Source organism: Triticum dicoccoides, chromosome 4A (assembly GCF_002162155.2).
Source record: "Triticum dicoccoides isolate Atlit2015 ecotype Zavitan chromosome 4A, WEW_v2.0, whole genome shotgun sequence".
Classification (NCBI taxonomy): domain Eukaryota; kingdom Viridiplantae; phylum Streptophyta; class Magnoliopsida; order Poales; family Poaceae; genus Triticum; species Triticum dicoccoides.
Genome location: NC_041386.1, coordinates 231250999 through 231261618, shown reverse-complemented (window position 1 = coordinate 231261618; position 10620 = coordinate 231250999).

Genomic DNA, 10620 nt, shown 5'->3' with positions numbered 1-10620 from the left:
GTCGTGGAGCCATCGCAACTAGGAAGCTTAAAGGGGTTAATCGGGACAAGGACACGTGAGGTTTATACTAGTTCAGCCCCTTACGATGAAGGAAGGCCTACGTCTAGTTGGGTTGGAATTGCTTGAGGTTTCGATGACCGGGGAGCGAGATACGCTATGCTTGGCTCTCGATCAGTTGTTTCTTGCCCTAAGCCGCTGGCGGGTCGTCCCCTTATATACACTGGTTGACGCCCTGCGACCTACAGAGTCCTGGCCGGCTCATAAACAGTGTCCGGCTCGGCGACTAGTTACTTCTACCTTACAGTACAAGTTATACCATCATGGCGGTTTATCTTTACGGGGCTCAGAGTCGCCTGTGGGCCTTTAAGCCTTTTAGTGAACCGCCATCTTCATGCCTTGGTCTTGGGCTTCTGACGAACCTCTATTTGCATAACCCGACCCCTCCTGGATGGTTTACACAAATATTCATATCCCCAACAGTGTCAGATGCCATACATATGCTTTGCATGTGGCAAATTTTTGGCTGACCACATCATGTCTATTGCCATGCCGCAGTCAGTACAATATGGCAAATTCATTGTACTGTAGGCGCAATTTTTTTTGTTTTGCCACAATGACTTTGTGATATCTGATCACACTGTGGCAATTTTCAGGTTCTTGGTTAGATGTGGTTTCATCGATTTGTTCTAGTATGTGTTGCATTTCAGCACGGCAATTTCACCCTAGCACATTTCTGCCGCTGAACAAGTGGCATTTGATTGGTGTATTTTTAGGATAGTGTGTGAGCTGCCACATCTTAGTTTTTGTGATGTGGAGGATTCTGTGACTTTCTATCGTACTATCTTGGGCTAACATGGCAACTTCAACATTTTTTGTTTTCAAGTGCATTTACCATATGTACACTTTTTTTACTTGATAATGCAACCAACGTGCTTACTTGCCACGTTTATGTTTTCGACAATCATAGGAGGGGTGTGTGTGTGTTCATGTTATTTTTTCTGCATTCACTAGTTGACATTTTCTGTTAGGTGGCAACTGCTTACCTCTTGCATTTACATTTCCACCATGACAATTTGGTCTCTTCCTATCTCAGCAGAATGGCTCATGGCGATCATCAAAATAATGATGATGATTTCATGGATCCACCACAGCGTAATCGGGCAACTGGACGGAGAAAAGAGGGTGATGAGGTAAATGTTCACACATCCCCCCTTCCTCCTGCTTTATGTTACTGGTTGACACCTCGAGCTTGCAGTCGTTTGACACGAACTAAAATTACATGACATTGCAAAACATGGCAACAACTGATCACTTTTTGCAAAAACATGGCAACAACTGATCACTTTTTATCTGTTTTTTGCAGAAGAAGAAACGTATTCGCAACAGAGCCTCCCAAGAACGATTGACTGCGTTGACTGACAAATTCACCGACGATCAGAAGGGGGCTGCTGCTGAGATGGGTATGCAGTCTATGATGGATGTCCGGTGCAGGAACCTTGTCAACCCTGTATGCGACTGGCTTGGTGAGATCTACGACCCTGCCTCCAGGGAATTCGTGATTCCGGGACGTGGAAGACTACCGTTGAACGAGGAATCCGTGTTCTGCACTTTGGGTGTGCCTCGTGGACATATCAAAGTCCTGTACGAGGTCAACAATGAGATCGAGGAAGCGTTGTTTCCCCGTTTGTTTCCTGGGTCGGAATCCATGCCGAACATGTCTGCAGTGGCAGATTCGCTGCAGGCCATGATGACGCATGGAGATGTTTTCAAGATGAAGCTACTCATGTACCTCATCTTAGTTGTTTTTGCGCCGACCACCTCTCTTCGCCCAAGCAACAAATGCTTCCCCATCCTGGTGAATGATCCATCTTTACTACTTTATTTTCCTTTGATCTTTTTGGCTCCGATGTCATGTGTAAAGCTAGTGACTGCCAGCGTTTTCTGATGTTTTTTCCATTTGATTTCTGATGCGGCAACCTTTTTTGTCCTGAAATTTTGTGTGGTGCAGGCGGATCTGGAAAATGTGAAGAACATGAATTGATGTAAGTTTATTGCCGACTTCCTGCACAATGCATTCTCAAGCAAGATGTACCAAAAGGGTTGTCGACTGCATTTAATGGTATTTTTTACCAGTTCTTTCTGTGAACACTGTTTTTAACACACTTTTATTCATGCATGGCAACTTGATCATAACAAGATGGCAACCTGGTCATATCAAGATGGCAACTGCCATAATGACAATATGGCAACTGGCATAATGACAATATGGCAACTCCCATCATATTAGTATGGCAACTGTCATCATACTATGATGGCAACTGCCATCATAACAACATGGCAACTGCTATCACACTATGATGGCAATTAGCACATGTAGATGGCATCTTCTTCTTTTTCTTCTCTTCTTTCATGCACCTCAACTTGATTATCATGGGAACATATATTATCCTATTTTCCTCCACACAGTACCCATAATGGCAACTGATATTTCTTTCTTTTTAAAATTGTTTTGCATCAGCTCATGTACGTCGACTGTCTTGATCTGTCCATCGTGGATTTCACTGGGACAGGAGGCCCGCCGCCTGCGCACAAGTTTGCTGTTTCTGCGTGGACTATCAACACTGTCAAGGCTGTGCTTGCCGCAGACAAGGCTACTGACACCACATATGGAAAACTGCAGGTTAGTTCTGTTTTCTTTGCCCACACGGCATGCCTACAAATTGGCATGAGGCAACCGTCTGTGGGTCATAAGAGATGACTACCTTTGTTATCCATGGCTGTCTGAGTACTGTATCCATGTCTCATTCCATATGGCAACTCTTTTCATTCGTGCTTAAACTTACATTCTCTCTCTTACGTCCTAGCTTTTTTTCGTTTTTTGTTCTTTCCAGCTGATGGCCAAGCATGCTATAGACTACAGTGTGTTTGGGGGGCCTCAAAACTTTGGAAAGTGGATGGACGTGCACTCAGCTCCGTCTTGCCCTGCCGAGGTAATCAAAAGATCTACATCTATGGTTTGCCGTGGAGTATTTTTTAATGTCATGCAAGTGATTGCAATACGGGTGGTCATTGATGCTTCTTTGTTTCATGCACAGGCGAGGGCACCTGTTGAGCATCTAATAGGGCAGTTTGCATCTGGAATGACCGGCTTGCTCGGGAAGTTGGTTGAGGGGTGGACGTCCCTCAGTGGCTCTGATAGCGACGCGGTTGCGAGGCAGTTCACTTCATTTGTCCCAGAACGTACACACCGGCCAACCGGTTGTCGTGGCCGGTATGACTACAACAGTTCCCAAGAGCCTGCTGACACACAAGATGAACTAGGTGGAGATGCTGGTATCAGCAAGGATGACGACGATGTCATGGAGAATGTGCAAGAGGACACCGATGATGATGATCATGTTGAAGTTCGCGCAGGTGGTAACAAGGGCAAGGATGCAACAGATGTCCCCCAACCGGAGAAAGTCAAACAACATACGGCTGCGAGAGGCGAGGGGGTTTTGCCATCAAAGAGGGGGAGGGCTCCAGAGGGTGTTGGGCAGGGTTCTGCTGGCAAGAGGTCTAGGACCGACCCCGTAGCTGCCAGAAAGAGGTTTGACTTTTATTTTAGTTTTTTGCTTTGTCTATTTTCTTCGAACAGACTCATCCTTTTTTTTGCACTTGTTTTTGTCAAGCGCGGCAATGAGTTTGCTATCTGACAATTGCCACCTTTTTTCCTCCATCTCATACGTGCAACAAGCCGACAGCTGGTGGACGAGCAGTTACAAAGAATCAGGCGCCAACGCCAACCCGTGTTTCTGCTCGGTTGAACAAAGGCGTCCCCATTACCGGTGACACCCCTTCCACCAGGTCATCTCCTCGCACGATGACGACCAACACCGGGGATCCTGTCGTGTTGCCAGACCCGAGGAAGGCAGTCAAGAAGTAGGTTTTTTTATCCGCTTTCATTGACATAGCGCTATATTTTCTTGATTTTCCAATGCATCCGTTTAGCTTGTCACGTTGTCTTCTGTCATCGCCCCCCACGTGGCAACTGCTGTTCTCCAAATGATTTTTTCCTTCCTTTTTAAGTGTATGGCAACTCCTATTGTTTTTTACATGGCAACTGGAATCTAGGCCAAATGGTAACTTTAATGTACCTAATGGCAACTGCCATCTTTACCGTTGGCTTGTGAGCTCATCCCACACCTAGGTTTGAAATTGCATTCATGGCAGATCAGACATTTTTATCATTCTTCAAGTTGGCTAACATGGCAACTGCTGCTGGATGGCAACTGCTAATTATGACACATGGCAACTCACGTTCCCCTTACATGGCAACTACCAGCTTTTCCACTTGTTTTTCATTTTTTTAAGATTTCTACCAAGGAAAACATATTTTTGTTCATTTTTAATACCTTTTTCATGTGCTTTATTTTTTTTTGCAGGGTGAAGAAGACTACTACGCGCGGGGCCAAGCATATCAGTAAGGACCCGCTCGAACGCCTGCATTCAAAGTTGTCAACAGGGGGCAACTCAGATGTACATGAGGCACCAGGTGACAATACTGCTGCTGCACCGTTAACCGCTCCCACCAACTCTGATGCAAGTGGCCAACCATCTCCGCCGGCTGCAGATGTGCAGGCTAGAACAACAGGCATCCGTACATCAGGGAGTGACGAGTCGGTATCTGCCAGGACAGCTGAAATATTGCCAACTCTTCTGGCAATGAAGGATGCTGCTATGAGCCATGCCACCCCATCAGCAAGCGTTGAAGTGGATGCTCCCGAGATGAACCTAAGCAAGGAAGATTCCCGCTCATCTGACGCTGATTCCAAGCACGTGCGTGGTGGCACTCCTGTGTCCACGACAGAAGCGGCTGAGGCGGCAGTTCACAAGGATATGCCATCTACAGGTGAGAGTCCTGGCACAACAGCTCCAGCTCCTGTCGGTGCAGATACTACTAAGGCGACTGTTTCGCGTGCTGGTCTTCCACCTAGGCGTCGTAGCCCCCGCAAGCAACCAACAGACATACCCAACGCACCGGCTGTAGCTAGGAGCAGGAGAGACGAGTCTGGTTATGTTCCTACGTCCACACTGTTCCCGCCACCTGCCAAAAGCAATGTGATGGAGAAACCGGAAGACCGGAGCACAACTGGTGCAGGTGTCAAGCCGGGTACGAGTGACGCAGGTGAAAAACCGGAGCAGACTGCGCCTTTACCCGTAGTGGAAATCCCTAGCATAAATCTGCGCACTTCCAGGCTCCCAGTCAATGTCGGTGTCCCCTACAGCCCAAACAAGAAGATTGTCATGAAAGATGCGGCTGATACCGCTGACAACACGCCCCGCCCTACAAATAAGGCCGATCATTCTGTAGCGGCCGATTCAGATATGTTTGTCGATCTTTCACCCTTGGATTCTGCCCCGCAAGTCGTTCGTGGTCCGGCCAGTAGGAATGAGAGGCACCCAATGGCCTTTACCCCACCGAGCTTCAGCCTTGGCATCAGTCAAGATCAACCGTTGGTGCAAGATCTTATGCCAGTTGCCTTTGCTTTCCCAGGAGGCATGCCCGCAATGATGGCGCAGCCAATGGTCGAGGGCAGGAAGGTTGTCAAGTTCGCAGAGCCGATTGTGCAAGGTACACTTGTCATGTCCTTATAATTTTTCTTGTATACATCTTTGTAGTTTGACTTTTGTCCCAATCATATTTTTTGGGGGTTCTCACTTGTGATGGCAACTGACATGTGATGACATGGCAACTGGATTTGATGCATCATGTCACCTACATTTTTTTGCTACCATGCTGCATTTGACATTTGCGCAACCACGTGGCAACTGAAGTTGATTCAACATGGCAACTGTAGTTGCTGTCACATGGCAAATATAGTGCATTACACATGGCAACTGGATTTGCCACACCATGTCACCTGCATTTTTTGTTTCCATGCTGTATTTTTTCATACGGCAATCACATGGCAAGTGGAGTTGACACAACATGGCAACTGTAGTTGCTGTGACATGGCAACTACAGTCCAACTAGATGGCAACTACAGTGCAACTACATGGCAATTGTAGTTGCTATGACATGGCCACTGTAGTTGGACCACACATGGCAACTGCCCCACTTTTTCTATCTACATCTCACATCATGCACCCTATCTTCTCACAATTCATCTGTTTTTTGATTTTCTAGGTATCCTAACCCACTTTTTTTATCATTGCAGCCACCCCTGAGGAGATTTCACCATCACTTGACGAAGCTTACTGCATGATTGAGGAGGCAGCATTGAAGAGGAGGTCCTCACGAGGGCAAGGGCAATCAAGTTCCAACGTGCCTGCAGATACGGTATCTGAGGATACCATTAGGAGTGCCACTCCTGGTTCTGTGAGGCAGCAGAGGGTAGTTCACCCACCTCCCGCGGAAGACTACGAGCCTGAATTCAGGGCCACTAAGGAACATACCCAGCTGTACGATATCGTCAAGCGGTTTGGAAATGCGAGGGCCAGCAGCAAGCACATGAAGGAGCTGAAAGCGTAAATGACCACACCCCATAATCTCTCATTTTGCTTTGCTCCTTTTTTACCATTCATCTTCTTCGTACTTTCTATACATGATCCGCTTACGTTTTAGTTCTTTCATTTTTTTTTACTTAGTAGGCATGATTCTTCCATGTTATATCGTTTTCATACAACTCATGTTTGGACAAAACCAAAGTCATTCAATGCGGAGCGACGTACGTTGACCTGGATGATCTTGCCGAGTCCGTGAGGCCAAACGGTAAAATGTCGATGAATGTAGTTGCATGCGGGATCGACTACATCAACAATCACACCGATGTGTGTGCCGACAAGATAATCATGCATTATAGTGTGACCTGCAAAATATGGGATGGTGACTTCCACCACAAAATCCTGAGGAAGAATTTTGCTCAACACGGTGAATTCAAGCTCACGCTGAAGAAATATGTGAGTACTCCTTCCCTGTCTGCACTGTTTTTTCACATGGTGTGGTTTTTTGCCATCATCTGCACTTGTGTTTATGTGGCAAATGTTTTCATGTGGCAACAACTGCTGTGCACACTGACTTCTTGATTTTTGCATCCCGTGCAAACTATGTGGCAACTTGATAGTAAAATACACGGCACATTTTGTTCATACATGGACGTCAACTTTCTTTCAACTACCCCCACCCACAACCAAACATTCTACGTGATTCTATTTTTTTTGTCCCTCTGTTGTTCTTTATGTGAACTCTGCTTCTCATTTCTTCACTTTTAAATGCAGGTCATGTTCCCCATGTTCCAGGAGCTTGCACCACATGACCCACACGACAAGTGTGGTCACCACTATGCGATCTGTCTTGACCTGAAGAACCAACGTTTTGAGGTGCTTGATTCAATCCGTTCGGAAGCTGATGCAGACCTTACTACGCATGCCAAATTCTTCATTAACAACCTCAAAGAGACATGGAACCGTCACTATGAACATTCAAAGGTCTAGATCAGACATTTCCAGACTGAGTATGTGGCGACTGCGAAGCAAGGGAACACGTAATTTCTTCCTTTCTTCATGTGCCATTTACATTATTCCAACCCCTCTTTTGTTGTCACATCTGAATTGAAGTCTATCTTTGTTACGTCTGTCCTTTTTGCGTGTTCACCTGACTCTTTTCCTCGTGCAGGACGGACTGTGGCTTTCACGCACTGGAATACTTTGCAAAGTGGGAAGGCAGAATTGTCCCCGCTATCACAGCTGCAATGGTCGTTGAGCTCCGAAAAATCTATACATGGAACTGGTTGACGAATGAAGATTTCAACAAGCGGTCCGAAGCACGCGAGTTCGTGGAGGAAGCTGTCAAGAAAGTCATCAAGAAGTACAAGTGATCATGTGGCGTTACACACCAGACGCATACCTTACATTCTGTTGCCGAGGAATGTAAGGTACTATCTCTTTGTTCTCGTCGAAAACTATGTTTGTGTGCTATGTTATGACTGCAACCCCGCGTAGCCTACTATGTAGTGGTGGTGTGTGAGCGAGATTTGAATAGTTTCTGTAATATATGTGTGGACGTGAACCTATTTTAGGCGTTACAGCATATATGTTTTTATGTTTATCATTATTACAATGATTTCATCGTTTTTAGCACCGGTTTGCTGTTTCGAATGCATCTACGATGTTTTAAAAAAGATGGCAAATGTAGTTCATCAGACATGGGTAGTGAAAGTCATCGTCGTTTTTCATTTTGACTGTTTTGCTTCTTCTTTTTCATCGCTAACTGCACCGGCTAGCATGGGTAGGTTGATCATGTAGCCACAACCTTTGCTGCGGTTTATACACGTTACGCTTTTTCCAACTTGTTTCCCATACATTGCACACAACACACTATGTGTCTTTAAACCTCATCGTATTGTCATGGAAATATATGCCATGCAGAGTCATTACAAATACCATGGTATATTTTCAGTACAGCTAACATGGCAGATACAGTACAAACAACATGGCAGATTCAACATAATTAACATGGCAGATACAGTACAAACAACATGGCAGATCCAACATAATTAACATGGCAAATACAGTACAACTAACATGGCAGATCCAGTACAACTAAAATGGCAGATCCAGTACAACTAGCATGGCATATTTAGTATAAAATAGCATGGCATATTTAGTATAAAATAGCATGGCATATTTAGTATAAAATAGCATGGCAGACTAACTACACATAACATGGCAGATTAACTACACATAACATGGCAGATTAAGTACCCATAACATGGCAACTGCATTTATCCATTCAATGAATTTTCCTTCCACTTCTGATGCCCCTCAAAAGTCATTCTCCCAATTTTTAAAATTATCATCATCTAGGGTACAAAACAAAATGTCCACAAGGACCATGTCACATCGCCCCAATTTTTGCTCATGGATTACCCGCCCCTTTCTTCGTTTTCTTGTGTTTTGCTTGGATCTCCAATCCCGACTTGTACCTTATCTCTCTTGGATGACCCTTTGTGATGGAACGGGGTGGGTTTCTGACCTGGGTGTGTGTGCTTGCTGTTCCAGATCTATCTCCGAGTTTTCAGATGATGGCCCCGTAGATGAAGGCACACTTGATGTGCGGGGGAACCGGTGTAAGGCTTCCTCAGCTTTCCTCTTCTTGATCTCATCAAGCTCTCTTTCCAGTGACTTCCTGTGTTTTTTTGCGACTCTCGCTGTCTCATCACTCTTACACGCTTCATCAATTAGCTCAGCATAGTTCTTTGTCAGCACAACGTGCCTCACGGCTTCCATGGTTGACTCAAGTCTCTCGTCATGCACAGCCAGAACTGCGTGTGTTGTCTGCGGCGCCAACGCGTTCATCATCCCAAGTCCATCGCCGCCTTATGAAATGGTGGGGCATCCGTGTCACAGTGTTCATGTCCATTACTTTTAGTATGTGATAGTACACAATGCCGTCCAGTTCGAACTTGCAGCATTGGCAGTAGTACTCGCCTTCGCCTATCGAGGCTTTGACGAAGTAGTTCCTTCCTTTGTCCGGGTCTTCAGGTTCTGAATCTGACATGCCCAAAATAGAACACACCTTAAACATATGTTCGTCCACCTGGAAAGTCATGAACATGCTGACACGCTTTATTTCTTCCTGAAATCTGCAAGTTTTGTGTGTTTTCTATTAAACTATCGTGCGCTCTTTTCTTGTACCACCTTATGTTGTCATGGAAATAGAAATACATTTTGTTTGAACATGGCAAACATAGTTCATTGAACATGGCAAATATAGTACGTTGAACATGGCAAATACAGTACACTAGACATGGCAAATGCAGTACACTAGACATGGCAACTGTAGTACACTAGACATGGCAACTGTAGTACATTTTCAACTGGATATCGTCATTTTTCCACACCAACATTCCCCAATAGAAGCACATTGCATAAAACATGACAACTGCCCTTTTATTTAAACATGACATCTACAGTTGAGTAAACATGGCAATTGCATTTCAACAAACATGGCAGATGCATTTTATTAAACATGGCAACTGCATTTCAGCATATGTGTCGCCAATATAACATTTTTTCCAGTTGACATTGGCATTTGCATGCCAACATGCCCCAATGGAAGCACGGTGCATTAAACATGGCAACTGCACTTCATTCAACAAGGAAAATGCACCCGAGCAAGCATGGCAAAACAGAATTTTCATTGAACATGGCAACATGCAGCTGAGTAAGCATGGCAAACAGTATTTCATTAAACATGGCAACTGCATATCATGGCAACTGCATTACACTCTATAAGGCACCTACTGACTTGGTGCTTTTTCTGCAAATAAGACTGTAACGCAACTGACTTACTTGTTAAAGATCTTGTTGATGTATATCTTGCTCATTTGCCTCTCTATTGATAAATACGTTAGCAATTTTGGCTGCTTTAGTGCCGTGGTTGCTTCTTGCTGTAGCTCAGATCCCAGAATTTTTTGTTGCAAAGTTGTGTACTGCTTGGCAAACTGTAGCAATGAGTTGCCAGGGCTGACGTACCGCTTCAAAACAGCATTGAACCCCTCGCTGCGCTATGTAGTCTGCAGAAAGGGGAAGAAGCACTGCATGAAGTAGGCCGGAACCCAGTACATTCGCTTCTCC